This window comes from Equus asinus, chromosome 23 (assembly GCF_041296235.1).
Source record: "Equus asinus isolate D_3611 breed Donkey chromosome 23, EquAss-T2T_v2, whole genome shotgun sequence".
NCBI classification, from domain to species: domain Eukaryota; kingdom Metazoa; phylum Chordata; class Mammalia; order Perissodactyla; family Equidae; genus Equus; species Equus asinus.
Genome location: NC_091812.1, coordinates 53,486,721 through 53,503,641, shown reverse-complemented (window position 1 = coordinate 53,503,641; position 16,921 = coordinate 53,486,721). Strand labels below are relative to the sequence as shown.

At 37.6% G+C, this 16,921-nt stretch overlaps 1 long non-coding RNA gene across 2 annotated transcripts in view; it reads right to left on the bottom strand.

The window, feature by feature from the left end:
* Nucleotides 1-1,392: 1,392 nt before the first annotated feature.
* Nucleotides 1,393-16,921, bottom strand: part of LOC139041706 (uncharacterized) — a 38,031-nt gene continuing 22,502 nt past the window's right edge. Inside the window, exon 3 of one of the 2 annotated variants that reach the window (XR_011497423.1) lies at nt 1,393-4,676. This is a non-coding gene — a long non-coding RNA (uncharacterized lncRNA). Of the gene's footprint in view, nt 4,677-4,696; nt 9,600-16,921 lie in introns of those variants that run through there. The other variant, XR_011497422.1, reaches the window with a different exon arrangement.

The following is a 16,921-nucleotide window of genomic DNA, read 5'->3' as shown; positions in this document are numbered from 1 at the left end:
GAACTTTGTGAGTGTGTTGAGGTATCTAAGGAAAAAGTGGTGCAGAGTATAGGTTTTATTTACAGACAAAACTGTATTCAAATTCTGCTTCTAAAAGTTATAACATTTATGACCTGGAGCAAGTTGCAAACTTGTGTGAGCTTTAGGCTTTGCATCTGTAAAATTATACACACGGTTGTGTGAATTTAATGACATAATATGATAAACCCTCAAGAATGGTGTTGGGAAATCTGAACAACCACTTGCAAAAGAATGAAAATAGAGCATTATCTCACTCCATTCACAAAAATAAACTCAAAATGGATCAAAGACTTGAAGATAAGCCCTGAAAACATAACACTCCCAGAAGATAATACAGGTAGTACACTCTTCGACATTGAATTTAAAAGGATCTTTTCGAATATCATGTCTTCTCAGACAAGGGAAACAAAAGACAAAATAAACAAGGGGGACTTCATCAGACTAAAGAGATTCTGCAAGGCAAAAGAAACTAGGGCCAAAATCAAAAGACAATCCACCAATTGGGAGAAACTTTTTGCAAATCATATATCCAACAAGGGGTTAATCTCCATTATGTATAAAGAACTCACACAATTGAACAATAAAAAAACAAACAGCCCGATCAAAAAATGGGCAGAGGTTATGAACAGACATTTTTCCAAAAAAGATATACAGATGGCCAATAAACACATGAAAAGATGTTCAACATTGCTAATCATCAGGGAAATGCAAATCAAAACTACACTAAGATACCACCTTTTGCCTGTTAAAATGGCTATAATCACTAAGACTAAAAATAACAAATGTTGGAGAAGGTATGGAGAAAAGGGAACCTTCATACAATGTTTGTGGAGATGCAAACTGGTGCCACCACTATGGAAAACAGTATAGAGATTCCTCAAAAAACTAAAAATAGAAATACCATATCACCCAGCTATCCCACTACTGGGTATCTACCCAAACAACTTGAAATCAATAATCCAAAGTGATATATGTATCCCTATGTTTGTTGCAGCACTATTCGCAGTAGCCAAGACATGGAAATGGTCCAAGTGCCCGTCAACCAACGATGGGATAAGAAAATGTGGTATATATACACAATGGAATACTACTTAGCCATGAAGGGGAGCACTTATGTGGTGACGGACAAGAAATAATGTACAATTGAAATTTCACAATGCTGTAAACTATTATGAACTCAAAAAAAACAGACCATGGGTTGTGTTTGCTAACTCTCACTATAAATAAAGTTTTGTTCTAGCAGACAGTTAAATTACAGGCAGATTGTTTTGAACTTGTGGGTTGGTTTTACAATTTGCTAAATGAGACCTATTTTAGTTTTGTCCTCAGTTCAAGAGAAAATCCCTTAGTCCTGGAATGTCATCTTTACTTTTAATGTGCAGCTTTTCTGAAATTTCAATGGCAAACACAAAATGCTTACCAAGCCCCTCTAATTGAGTTGGACGCGAACTCTAAACCACTTCTCTCCAGCCAGTAGTAGCTGGAACATCTGGCTAGCTCTTCCAGCCTCTCAGTCTTTCAGCTGTTGGTTTCCCTCTGGCTTCCTTGGAGTCTTTTCCCCACACATGTGCAGCTGAGGAGACAGCCAAGCGTTTGAGGGGATATTTAGATGCAACTTTCGAGGCCTCCCTCTCTGTGACTTCATCTTTTCTGGGAAGGAAGTCCTTAATTTGACTCCTCAGACCAACAAATGCAGATTTTTTTGAGATCAATATTCCAACACCCCAGAAACCAGAGAGAGCCTCAGGGGAAGAACTGTATAAACCCAGTGTGATTCCCTAATTCCAAGGATCAAATGACCCAGTTTCTGCCTGCTTTTAGTCATTCTCTAGCACCTTTAAATTGTTGTTTTTAAAATATTTTATGCAGAGTTTATAATTGTTTTCTCAGGAAGTGTTAGTCTGATGCAAGATGTTCTGTCATTATTTGGCTCAACATCTCTGAGATCATAACATTTGAAATTCCATTAAAACCTTTCAAAGAAGGAATAAAATCTTCATACTGAAAGAAGCACTGGAAAGGTGGTGAAGGAGTTGAGACAGAGGGTGACCTGGTCTGACCTATGTTTTAGGCACCTCCCTCTGGTGGAAGTGTGGGGGATGGATTTGAGAGAAAAGTAAGAACTCAATGCAGGAATCCAGTTAGGAGAATATTGCAATGATTCAGGCGAGACGATCAAGGCCTAGAGGTGGTTCTAGAGATGGAAGGATGGGTTTGAGCAAGATTTAGGAAATACAGTTGGCTGAAATCAGAGACTGAGTCAGGGGTGAGGTCTAACATGCTTCCCAGATTTTCATTTTGGTGCCTGGTAGCAAGAACAAACCACCACTGAGGTAGGGAACACAGGAGGATAAACAGATGTAGGGGCAGAGGAGGTGAGGAGTTTGTTATTTTTGTCACATGTACATATCAGAGTAGGCTTCCAAGCCCTTTACTCATTGTAGGCTGCTATGAACACTTCTAGAAAAAAAAAGACAACCTAGAAATCTCAGTATTTCAAAATGATATACCGATTACTAGGACTTCAATTTCAATATCTTCCTCTCTAGTGATGTGATGTTTCTAAAATATATTCCCAGCATATTGACACTGATCAGGACAGAATTCCAACATTTATTTTCAGTATTTTAGTTTCCTTCAATCTTCTGTAACATTCACTATACTTTTGATAGGAACTGTCGCTATGTGGCTGTTTTCCAGTGTCTTTGCTCACCAACAATTTCTACAGATATACACTATGTAATAAATATTTTTAAAAGAACCACATATAAATATTGGAAATTCCCAATTTTGTGGAGAGATTAATATTCTGTATTCTTTTACTAAATCTTTTAAAATGGAATCCAATTATGGGAATCCATTAAGATTTTGTTTCAATTATTTCTATGTAAAGAATATGTTCATTCTTCATATCTGTCAGCAAATACATCATGACATATAGAAAATATACTTTATTGTGTATAATTCAAACTACTTGCATCAAAATTTTCCCCATCTGTAGTCTCAAATTATGCAAAGTAGATCAATATTTACACAGAGATATTTTATAGCAGTAAAAGTGTGAACACTGGATTTCTTCCTCCGTGGCAGTGGCTACCTGAAGTCTAAATGAAGATGGTTGTTTCACGGATAGTGCTGTGGTTGTACTTTAGAGATGACTTGAAAAATTAAACTTAGCACTAAATGACTAGGAGACACTTATAGAAGCATTGAACAAGAAAGACTCTGAATCCCTTAAACTCTTGTTTAGTTTTTGATGAAAACAGAGCTCTATGCTCAAATTCCTGGAATCACATTTTTGAGCTCAGTAACAGCCTCACTTTCAAGCTATCATCTTGATTCTTCCTTACTATTTTCCGTCTTCCTTTTTCCTTCCTCTTCACCCTTTCCTTCCAATCAATCTATTTGACGTCCTAAAAATCTGACTTCATCCATCTCTCTCTGTTCCCTCTGCTGCCATCCTAGTCCAACTCACCATGGCCTTTCACAGCCTCTTCACTGGTCTCCTAGGTCCTAACTTGCCCCTAATCTGTTGGACACATTGCTGCCAGTGACATTTCTTCTAAAATTAGAATCTCTCCAATGGCTTCCTATACTCCTAAGGGGGAAAAAAATCCTTAACATGGCTTGTAATTTTCTCCTTGATCTCACCCTTGGGTTTCAGCTTCAGCTCGTAAGACTCCACCCTGTCCCTTTGAATTCCAGCCATTCTGAATTTCTATCAGTTCCATGTCTTCACTGTGATTTCATTTGCACAAACAAATGAATGTTTTGGTGAATATTTCAACATCCTTTCGCCTCTACTCCTTCTTTTCCTAACCAACTCCACCTCACCCATCCTTCTGCTGTCTGCTTGGGTAGGCCTTCTGGAAGAAGATCTGTTCTTGACTTCCTTGACACTATAGTACTGAATTTTCTCTGTCATAACACACGTCAAACTTTGTCATAACTTCTTTAGTTAGCTGCCTTGATTGTGTCCTGCAAGCTCCATAGGAACCAGGGTCTTACTGCTTCTGGTTGCCTGGTGTTTCGTAGAGTCTCAATAAATATTTATATAAAAATTGTCCTGTCTATTCTAAAACCTCTTGAAGAAAAAGACGTACTGTTTACTATGACTAGATTTAAAGACTTCAAGTCAGGAATTAGATCCTTAAGTTTGACTTGAATCGCATTTGTAGCAATGTCAGACTTTTCTGAATTCCTTTGACTTCAGAGGAGAAACAGAATCTTTTTGACATCCCATCATCATAATCTGTTTTGATTATATCTAAAGGGGCCTAGAAACTTGGAGGAAATTCGTTGAATAAGTAGACTATTTTCCTCATTGAACTATTAATCAACACCTTTCAAAATGTCCATTGAAGACTATGAGCTGGTTAAAAAGCCAAGCCATGGTAGACTAGGCTGAGATCTGCATCAAGAGTATGTCTTGGGGCCAGCCTGGTGGCACAGCGGTTAAGTGCGCATGTTCTTCTTCTCAGCGGCCCGGGGTTCGCCGGTTCGGATCCCAGGTGTGGACATGGTACCGCTTGGCACACCATGCTGTGGTAGGCGTCCCACATATAAAGTAGAGGAAGATGGGCACGGATGTTAGCTCAGGGCCAGTCTTCCTAAGCAAGAAGATGAGGATTGGCAGTAGTTAGCTCAGGGCTAATCTTCCTCAAAAAAAAAAGAAAAAGAGTGTGTCTTACAATGTTATATGTCCATTACATGTCAATAAAAGTGGGGGAAAATATCATATAATATAATATTCTATAATATAATGTAATATAAACTTTATAATAGGTCTTGATATCTGATTGTATAAGTCCTCCAGTTTTGTTTTCAAGATTTTCTTGGATAATTTTGGCCTTTCACATTTCCACATGAATTTTAGAATCACTTGTCAGTTTCCATCATAAAAGAGAATAACCTGCTAGGATTTTCATTGGGATAGCATTGAATCTACAAATCAATTTAGGGAGAGTACACATCTTCACCATTTCTCTCAATAATGTTTTGTAATGATCAGTGTCAAAGTCTTGCACATCTCAGTTTCCATTTTATTTAAAATTTTACAGAAAAGAAAGAATGCAAGTCTACTTTATAGGTTCATAGTACAAAGCCATGAGGCACCTTCTGTCTTGTAACTCAAACTCCGCAATTACAGAAGAGAAAACTGAGACCCACAGAATTAGGTATGCCTTTAGCCAAATGTGGAACCCTAGACTTTCAATACTTAACTTGGTAATCTTCCTACAGTACTGCCCTGCATCTCTTAAACACTTTGAATTTAACATAGTGTGTAATCTCAGCTCTTCTATATGCGACTTTAGATTTAGCAATCTAACAAAACCAAAACTCTAATAAGAGATGTATTATAAAGAAAAGTACTGTTTCTAAAATCCATATTTTCTTCTTTTAAGTCAGGCTTCTTTTTTATTAATGGGTTTCATAAAATCCATAAATCCCATGAGTTGTATGCAAAGATCTTGGAGAGAGCCCATTTTAATGACCTCAAAGGATCATGACCCTCCCCCCAACAAACCAAGAAGATTATGAAAGCCTAAGTTATTTTATTTTTTATCTTATTGAGGTAGCAAAGTTTATAACACTGTGAGATTTCAGTTTTACATTATTATTTGTCTGCTACCATATACATGCGCCCCTTTAGCACTTATGCCCATTCCAAACCCCTTACCCCTCTGGTAACCACTAATTTGTTCTCTTTCCATTTGCTGTTTATCTTCCACAAATAAGTGAAATCATATGGTGTTGTCTTTCTCTGTCTGGCTTGTTTTGCTTAACATAATACCCTCAAGGTCATCCATGTTGTTGCAAATGGGACAATTTTGTCTTTTTTATGGCTGAGTAGTATTCCATTGTATCTCTCTCTCTCTCTCTCTCTCTCTCTGTGTCTCTCTGTCTCTCTCTCTCTATATATATACCACATCTTCTTTATCCATTCATCAGTCAATGATCACTTGGGTTGCTTCCACATCTTGGCTATTGTGAATAATGCTGCAGTGAACACTGGGTTGCATAAGTCTCTTTGAATTGTTGATTTCAAAATCTTTGGATAAACACCCAGTAGTGGAATAGCTGGGTTGCATGGTATTTCTATTTTTAATTTTTTGAGAAATGTCCATACTGTTTTCCATAGTGGCTGTGTCAGTTTGCATCCCCATAAGCAATGTGTAAGGGTTCCCTTTTCTCCACATCCTCTCCAACACTTGTTATTTTTTGCCTTAGTGATTATAGGCATTCTAACAGGTGTAAGGTGATATCTCAATGTAGTTTTGATTGGCATTTCCCTGATGATTAGTGATGTTGAACATCTTTTCATGTACCTGTTGTCCATCTGTACGTCTTCTTTAGAAAAATATTTGTTCATATCTTCTGCCCATTTTTTGATCAGGTTGTTGTTTTTTGTTGTTGAGTTGTGTGAGTTCTTTATATATTTTGGAGATTAAGCTCTTTTCAGATATATGATTTGCAAATATTTTCTCCCAGCTGGTGGGTTGTCTTTCCATTTTGTTCCTGGTTTCCTTTGCCTTGCAGAAACTCTTTAGTCTGATGAAGTCCCATTTGTTTATTTTTTCTTTTGTTTCCCTTGCCAGAGTAGACACGGTATTTGAAAAGATCCTTCTAAGACCAATGTCAAAGAGTGTACTGCCTATGTTTTCTTCTAGGAGTTTTAAGGTTTCAGGGCTTACCTTCAAATCTCTAATTCATTTTTAGTTAATTTTTGTGTATGGCGAAAGATAATAGTCTACTTTCATTCTTTTGCATGTGGCTGTCCAGTTTTGCCAACACCATTTATTGAAGAGACTTTCCTTTCTCCATTGTATGTTCTTAGCTCCTTTGGCAAAACTTAGCTCTCCGTTGATGTGTGGTTTTATTTCTGGGCTTTCAATTCTGTTCCATTGATCTATGTGTCTGTTTTTGTGCCATTACCATCCTGTTTTGATTATTATAGCTTTGGAGCATATTTTGAAGCCAAGGAATGTGATGCCTCCTGCCTTGTTCTTTTTTCTCAGGATTGCTTGAGCTATTTGGGGCCTTTTGTTGCCCCATATGAATTTTATGATTCTTTCTTTTATTTCTGTGAGGAATGTCATTGGGATTCTGATTGAGGTGGCATTGAATCCATAGATTGCTTTAGGTAACATGGACATTTTAACTATGTTTATTCTTCCAATCCATGAGCATAGAAGATATTCCAGTTCTTTAGGTCATCACTGATTTTTTCAATAATGTGTTATAGTTTCCATTGCATAGGTGTTTCACCTCCTTGGTTAAATTTATTCCTAGATATTTTATTCTTTTTGTTGTGATTGTAAATAGGATTATATTCTTGACTTCTCTCTCTGTTAGTTCATTCTTAGAATATAGTAATGCAACTGATTTTTCTAAGTTGATTTTGTACCCTGCCACTTTGCTGTAGTTGTTAATTATTTCTAATACTTCGCTGATGGATTCTATAGGGTTTCTATATATAAAATATGTTCTCTGCAAACAGCAAGAGTTTCATTTCTTCATTGCCAGTTTGGACACGATTTATTTCTATTTCTTGCCTCACTGTTCTGGCCAAAATCTCCATTACTATATTAAATAAGAGTGGTGATAGTGGGAACCCTTGTCTTGTTCCTGTTCTCAGAGGGATGGCATTCAGTTTTTCCCCACTGAGTATGATGTTGGCTGTGGATTTGTCATATATGACCTTTATTATGTTGAAGTATTTTCCTTCCTGCTCATTTTATTCAGAGTTTTTATCATAAATGGCTGTTGGATCTTGTCAAATGCTTTCTCTCCATCTGTTGAGATGATCTTGTGGTTCTTATTCCTCAATTTGTTAATGTGATATATCACATTGATTGATGTGCAGATGTTGAACCATCCCTGCATCACTGGTATAAATCCCACTTGATCATGGTGTATGATCCTTGTAATGTATATTAATGTATAGCTGTATTTGGCTTGCCACTATTTTGTTGAGGATTTTCCCATCTATGTTCACCATCAACATAGGCCTGTAATTTTCTTTCTTTGTGCTGTCGTTGTCTGGCTTTGGGATCAGGGTGATGTTGGCCTTGTACAATGTCTAAGGAAGTGTTCCGTCTTCTTTAACTTTTTGAAATAGTTTGAGAAGGATGTATATTAAATCTTCTTTTAATGTTTGGTAGAATTCTCCAGAGAAGCCATTTGCTCCTGGACTTTTATTTTTTGGGAAGAATTTGATCACCATTTCAGTCTCTTTACTTGTGACTGGTCTACTCAGATTATCTATTTCTTCTTGTTTCAGTTTTGGGAAGTTGTATGAGTCTAAGAATTTATCCATTTCTTCTAGGTTGTCCAATTTTTGGCATATAGTTTTTTGTTGTTGTTGTTGTTCTAGATTGGCACTAAGAACTGTTGCTAATCTTTTTTTTCCTGCTTTATCTCCCGAAATCCCCCTGGTACATAGTTGTACATCTTAGTTGCAGATCCTTCTAGTTGTGGCATGTGGGACACTGCCTCAACGTGGCCTGACAAGCAGTGCCATGTCCACGCCCAGGATCCGAACCAGCAAAACCCCAAGCCGCCGCAGTGGAGCTCGCGAACTTAACCATTCAGCCATGGGGCCGGCCCCGCATATAGTTTTTCATGGTATTCTCTTATAATCCTTTGTATTTCTGTGGTATCTACTGTAATTTCTCCTCTTTCAGTTCTAATTTTATTTATTTGAGGCTTCTCTCTTTTTTTCTTAGTGAGTCTGGCTAAGGGTTTGTCAATTATGTTTATCTTCTTAAAGAACCAGCTCCTAGTTTCATTTATCCTTTCTACTGGTTTTTTTTGGTCTCTATTTCTCTTATTTCTGGTCTAATTCTTACTATTTCCTTCCTTCTGCTGACTTTGGGCTTTGTTTGTTCTTCTTTTTCTAGTTCTGTTAGAAGTAGTTTAAGATTGCTGCTTTGAGACTTTTCCTGTTTGTTGAGGAGAGCCTGTATCGCTATGAATTTCCCTCTTAGGACTGCTTTTGCTGCATCCCATGTGAGTTGGTATGGTGTGTTTTCATTTTAATTTGCCTCCAGATATTTTTTGATTTCTTCTTTAATTTCTTCAATAATCCATTGTTTGTTCAGTAGCATGTTGTTTAGTCTCCACATATTTGTGATTTTCTCAGCTTTTTTTGTTGATTGTTTCTAGTTTCATAGTGTTATGTTTGTAAATACTCAAGTGTAAATACTAAAGGGAATTGAAAGTGAATGTTTGTTTCTTCTACTTGGCATTTGCAATGTATCTCTTTGCTAATGCCTTTCTTTAAGAAATTGCAAGAAGCTTAGGGCCATCTTTTGTGTACCACTGACTTTTACTTGAGTCTGAAAGAAAGGATGGAACAAGCATTTACAGGGCATCCCTGTGCTAGGGATGCTGCCATTCTTGGAGTTTGCAGCAGGGGACAAGAGTAGTAAAAATTCTACCAGCAAGTTTTGATCATCTTCACTTGGTATATTCTCTCTGCAGAGTCACCAATTCAAGGTGATATTCAGGAAGTCAAGAAATGACTGGATTGACAGCACATTTGAAACTCAAAGAAGACAATTTCTTCCAGGTTCCTAGAAGCAAAATAATGAATGGTCACTGCTGAAAAATCGTCTGATTTATTCATTCCCTATTTTCTAGTATTTGTTCCTCATAACTGTGCAGTCTTATCTTGGTTATATTTTAAAAATTAAACATTTCCTATAGCTGTGAATGAGTTTAAATAGTACTGTGTAGTTAACATATTATGTTTCAACTGTTCAATTAAGATCTTTATGCCACAGTACTAAAAAGATTCATTTGAAAATCTAGATTCTTTTTTATGTAATATGTTGATTAAAATGTGCCACTAGAAAAGTCTTAAGTGACTTATAATGGAAATGAAATGTAGATAAGTATGATTAAGAGGCAAGTCACTAGTTTGAGATGAGAACGATAATTCTCATGGTAGAACATTTGCCTGTCTATACTTGTACAGTGTGTGCTGCTCAACAAAGAGGCTACAAAAGCCAATGGATTAAACTGAGATTTTGCAGTTTATTGTAAACCTAAAGGGGGAAATTCCAGACTTGGTATTTTTGATACTATGTGCATTAATATATTATTACAGACATGAAGACTTGTGAAATTTCATTTTAATTAGTCATTTCCTTATTGGTGTCAAATCATTGCACTGTGTTCCATTTTTGTTACAGCTGCCTCATCTCAAATGGGTGGAAACTCCCTCTTCTATGATTTTTTTGTCTGTCTTTTAAAGCAATAAAATGAGCAGTTTTCAAATCTCTGGGTCTCATTTTTGTGTTATATAACACTTCTCTCTTCTTTTTAAGAATAGATATTCTTCAATGTTTTCCTTGACTTTTGTTCTTTTTCCTTTAAACAATTGTCACTGTCAGTTTTTTCTTCCATTTAGAATATCCTACAACTGTACACTTACAAAAAATTGTTTCTATATCTACCATTCCATCCATCACTATATGAATAGTGGTCAAGTGCATATCTGTATTGCATTTCAGAAAAATATTTATGCAGATCAATGAAATAATATGGGTTTAAAATTATACGTGCACTGAGATTATACCCAATAAAAATATGTGAAATTTGGATTAAGATTAAAATGAACTAAAATTTTTTATATAATTATTTCAAAATTAATAAAAATAGTGGCATATCTGTATTGCATTTCAGAAAGTCTACTTGGGCAAGGGAAACCATAGAAAAATTAAACAAATTGGACTTCATCAGACTAAAGAGCTTCAGTAGGGCAAAGGAAACCAAGAACAAAATGAAAAGACAACCCACTAACTGACAGGAAATATTTTCGAATCATATATCTGACAAGGGGTGAAACTCCAAAATATATAAAGAACTCACACAACTCAACATAAAAAAAAAAAAACCCTAATCAAAAAATGGGCAGAGGATATGACCAGACATTTTTGCAAAGAAGATATACAGATGACCAACAGGCACATGAAAACATCAAGTGTTCAACATCACTAATTATCAGGGAAATGAAAATCAACAGCACAATGAGATATCACCTTACACATGTTAGAATCACTATGATTACCAAGACAAAATACATCAAATGTTGGAGATGATGTGGAGAAAAGGAACCCTCATACACTGCTGGTGGGAATGCAATCTGGTGCGACCACTGTGCAAAACAGTATGGAGATTTCTCAAAGATTAAAAATAGAAATGCCATATGACCCAGCTGTCTCACTTTTATCCAAAGAACTAGAAATGAACAATTCAAAGAGACTTATGCACCCCTATGTTCATTGCAGCATTATTTATAACAGCCAAGTCGTGGAAGCAACCCAAACGCCCACTGACTGATGAATGGATAAAGAAGATGTGGTACATATATACAATAGAATACTACTAAGCTATAAAAAAAAGACAAAATTGTCCCATTTGTAACAACACGGATGGAGCTTGAGGGTATTATGTTAAGCATAGTAAGCCAGACAAAGACAAACAACGACATGATTTCACTCATATGTGGAAGATAAAGAAACACATGGATGAAGAGAACAGATCAGTGGTTACCAAAGGGGAGGGGTTTTGGAGGTGGGCATAAGGGGTAAATGGGCACATATACATGATGACTGACAAATGTTAATATACAACTGAAATTTCACCACGTTATAAACTATTGTGACCTCAACAAAATAGCTAATAAACAAAAGTACCCCATCCAAATCTGTAGAGAACAGGTCTAGCTCATCAGGCAAAGGGCCAGGGGAAAATCCCAGTTTTGAAATATGGTGGAAATCTCAGAATATTAGTATTAGCTCTTGTTGGGTTCAGGAGATAGATTTTAAAACAAAGCAAAAATCTTCATTTGACAGAAATACTGTACTGGAAGGGGAGCCTTAATAAATTTGAAATACCAGCAAATCTGCAAGCCCAAAAACTCTGGGCAGCCACAGAAACTATTGTGAAGGCTCAGAGAGGCTGGAAGGGGCCCTGAGATTAGCAACGACTTGCCATCTCCATGATGACTTAGTTAGACCCAGCTCTTTCTTTACACTGATCCAAACAGAACCCACTCCAGGAAATCCTTTCAAAACCTCCGAGGGAGTGACTCCTCTAAGAATCACATCCACTTGCTTCCAGGATAGTGCTTGTGGTGCCATCTATTACTTGTACAAAGTGAAGTTGTTGACATGGAAATAGAGAATGTGAACCTTGAGGGAGGAGGAGGCAACTGGGCTCATCAATCCCAGCAGAAGTGTAATCGTTTCTTAGCGATAGGGGCCTTTACTCAGATGTGTTCTTCAGGGGAACCCATAGACATAAAACAGTTAGGTTTCTTGCCTTCAAGTCAGCACGGCAGGAAGGAGCTGGCTTGCGCATCATCCAGGCACTTCCAAGAGGCCCTCGGGCTCTCTGGGGAACACTTTGAGAATCAGAGTTCTAGGGGATCATAGCTACTGTGATTCAACATTAGCCCTGAGCTTCCTCCAAATCAGGATAAAAAGGCAAACACTATAGATTACATTTTTTTCTTCTTTAGATAAAAGAAAACAGAAGGTTTTACCAAGCTCTCTGGAACATTCTAACTTAACATAAGGAATGCTTTTTGCAATGACTGAGGACTAGATGGATAGCATTTACTCAGATCATCATTTCCTTTGGAGTTAAATAATGCTGGTGGATATTTGTCTTTCTTTTTTTTTTTTTACTGCCCAGTATCAGAGCGCCCTCCTCATGTTTTGGGCATTTATTTCCTACTGCATGAGCCTTGGTGGAAAGTGTGGGGTTGTATGTGAATTCATATATATATTCATGAATGCCACTCCAATATATCCATCTCCCTTCCGTTAAATGCCTTTCAACCTAACTGAATAATGCGATCCATCAAGACCTTTAAGGGAAGGTGACTGCAGGAAGGTGATCAGGAAAGCCGTGCTGAATGCAAATGCCGGGCAGCTCACTCCCTTTACAAGTGGCTGAGTCCACATGCCAGCAGGTCAGCCAGTAGTTGGCAGGGGGCGATTCTAAGACTTAAATGCTTATGTGGGAAATAATGGCTGAAAATACATGAGCAATTATTAAAAGAATAACAAACTAAGTAGAAGGAAAGAGCATCATATATACAGTTATCAAAAAAAGTTGAGAAACAATCAACCTAAACAGTATGCTAGTTCTGTTTTCAAGAAATACGCTCAATGCATTTTCGGATAAAGTACCTCAAAATTAAAGCAATGGGTCCAGTTGTTAATCTGAAAAAAGTACCGTAAATAAACCATTTTCCCTGTTTCCAGGCTATTTAAATCCTCTCTAGTGGAATTGTCTGATACAGTAGTCCTAGGCACATGTGGCTGTCTAAAGGAGTTATTGGAAAGTGAAGAAATGGAACATTCTCCTCAGAGGAGAATGTTCCATACGACAGGGTTGCTTTATAATGTGTGTATTTTTTTCAGATTACCAGCTGCATTCATTACATTTAGAGGCACTTTGCCTGAAAATGTGTTTGGAAATTGAACAAAAACATACTGAGCCTGTAATTTGAAAACATAACACACTGTTTAAAAAAAGTTTATTCTAGGTTTCCCAACTTTTTGAACACCCTCTAAATACATAATTAAGTTTTTAAAGGCTGTTTTTTATTTTCATCAAGGTATATCTGCACATAGTTTAATCAAATTATTCAGCAAGACATAGTAAGCAAAAGAAACATTCATTTGTTTGCTCCCACCACCCCCCATTTCCCACTTCTTGGAAGCAATTTCCACCCTTTCGGTGATTTAACATCTGTTTCCCTGTCTCTAAGGGAGATACACTGCAGCTCCTTATGTTTTCACGTTAGGCATCTACCTATTCATTTCCCACTAACGGAAGATGAGCATTTCTTTTCCAAACTCCTCCTTTCTGTCGTTGTACCTGCACACTTCCCATCTCTTCATCCTTCCCCAAAATATATTTTGTTTTATAAAAATTCAGTGCTGTAATTCTTATGACCATGTAAAGGATATTCACAGCTGAGCTGTTCAGCACATTATTTGTCTTAATTGTCTGTGCATAAGTAAGCATAAAGCTTGACGAATTTTCACGAAGTGAGCACATTATGTAACTGTCACCCAGCTCCAGAAGCAGGACAGTAAGACAGAAGCACCAGATAACCTTCATGATCCTCCCAAGTCACCCCGTCCTCAAGAACCACTCCGACCTTTTTTGCTATAGTTTTGCCTGTTCTTAGCATTTGTATAGAAGCATACAGGATGTACTCTTTTTTATCTGATTTCTTTGGCTGGTCTTTTTCTAGCTTGAGGTCAAAGCTTAGATTATCAATCTTTCTTTATCTATGTATTTAAAGGCGTAAATCTTTTGAGGAAAGCATTAGCAACAACCCATAAATTTTGGATGTTGCATATTATCGTTCATTTCAACATAGCTTTCCATTGTGATATTTTTGTATTTTTAAAGTACTGATTTTTCTCCATGGTGTTGTGATCAATGTGTTCTTTATAGCAATCCTTGGAAAGTTGTTGAGATGTTTTCTATATCCCAGACAATAGCTGCAGTTGAGGTCATCACCTGATTAGCTTATGACAATACAGTCGTTCTCCAAGATCCACCAAATTTCTCTCTAGTCTGAACAGATATCACGGGAGCCTTCACCCTGCATCTTTCAGGACTTCTGATGATGGTTCTCTGTAACGTCCCCAGATGTAGCATTGACTGGGTTTACTATTCTCACTTCTACTTGGGCCTTGTTATAATCAGGGAACCAAAGCGGGGATTCTGTCAGCTGTCGAATATGTCTACTCTCAATACACACTCAGGAACAGGGGAACTAAGCACAGGGTAGGTGCAAGGACTACTTGAGTGGCCTGGGACACAAGCTGGGGCTCAAACTCTATGTATGACATGACCCAAAGGAAGCCAACTGTCAATGAAACATCGAGTCACAGACACATCAGAAAGAGTATGGAAGGTGAATTTGGAACGATAGATAATAGGTACATGACAGCACAGACACGGACTTGTCAGATCTCACAGTTCACCAATTCTGTGTCTGATCTATACTTACTTTTCCATCGAGATTTTAATTGTAATTATTTTCTCATCACTATAAATTCTATTTTGACAATTCTTAAACCTGCCCAATTTTCATAGAACCTTGCTATTTTACCATTTTGATACTTTTATTCCTTGACACCTATTAGACAGTCATTTCAAATTCTGTACCTGATCATTTCTATGTCTGCCATCTTTGTAGAGCTTATTCTGTAATTTCTTTCTGCTAACTCTTGTTTACGATGACGTCTCTTTTTACAGGTGGATTTATTTCCTAGCTCAGTCTCGGAAGGTCAGATTGGTTCTCCTCTGTCAGCCTCACATCCATTTTCCAGGTAAGATGGGGACAGAAAAAGGTTAGCACTTCCACCAGGAAAGGAAAACAATCCTCATAAATCCCAAGTGGACTTCTGTTTCCAGCCCCCTGATCAGAACCATGTTCCATGCCAGTCCCCACTGCAGGCTTTTAAGCCTCCGTAGCTGAGAGTGCTGGAGATGAGAGTTGAAAGAGCAACTGTGAGTTCCAGCATGCAGTGGAGACAAGCAAGAGTTCCAGGTCACTGCTGTGGGGTTGGTGGCACAAGTCACGAAGTTTACAGAGCCCTGTTAGGAGCAGAATTCACGGAAGGGAACTCTGACCCATGAGTACTCCCCTGGCACTTACAACTCCAAAACGGAATGAGGACCCCCACTCTCAGAAAGCAGACTTTTAGAGTACTGACGCCCTGTGAATGCTCTCCAAAAACCTGTCACTGCCGCAGGCATACAAAGCCGGGCCCTTAGAGGCAAGGCCTTTGGCCACAGAACTACCACCACCTGCCAGGTTCTCCCTACTGCTGCCTCCTGCGACCTGCTAGTCAGGCCCCTAACACATCCAAAGGGAGCCATCAGCCAACAAATTAGGAACCTAGATAGGGCAAAATAGTCAAGTTGACCCAGGGAAAGAGAAAACATCACTTAGTTTAATTGATTTCAAGGCCTGAAATCAGTCAGACTAATCAAAAATGGTACTACTGCAATTTCTTTTTTTTTTTTTTTTTTTTTTTTGCAGGGAAAGATTCACCCTGAGCTAACATTTGTTGCCAATCTTCTTCTTTTTCTCTTCTCCCCAAAGCCCCAGTACCTGGTTGTATATGTGAGTTGTAAGTCGTTCTAGTTCTTCTATGGGAACGGCCACCACAGCATGGCTACTGACAGACAGGTGGTGTGGTTCAAGCTCAGGAAGTGAACCCAGGCTGCCAAAGCGGTGAGGGCCAAACCTCCACCACTAGACCATCAGGGCTGGCTCCACAATTCCTTATAACACATAAATACTTTGTATGAAACTTTAAAAAATGTAGACGTTATTAACTAACTCCTAAACCACATACTATATGATTTTCAAAAGCAATGGCTATTTAACAAAACGTAAGACGACACTATCAGAGAACTTTCACACACTTAATGACACAATTAGCAGCAAACTATTCAAACAAGCACAAATCCATTTCTATACTTTCCATGCTTGTTTTTGACTTTGCTTCATAAAGCAATTGATAATTGAAGCGTCTTTCAAGTATAGGATTTCTAACATTAAATTACATTTTCTATGTATTTTTATAAAGAACAAATGAAAAAGACTCATACTACATTGTTTGCCAGAAATTCATACACCAAAACCTAAAACACAATCCAGCTGAATCTCTCCATGCTTCCCCCTCTCCAACATGAGCTGTAGATGTTTTTCTAAATACTTTATACATATTTTTGTGAAAATCAGTTCTCTAGTTCATTTGTGCAGATGAGGGAAAAGTGATTTATAGTAAGTTCTCTTTAAAATTACCTTCTATATGTTTCTATCCCCCCACCAAATCTGGTGCTA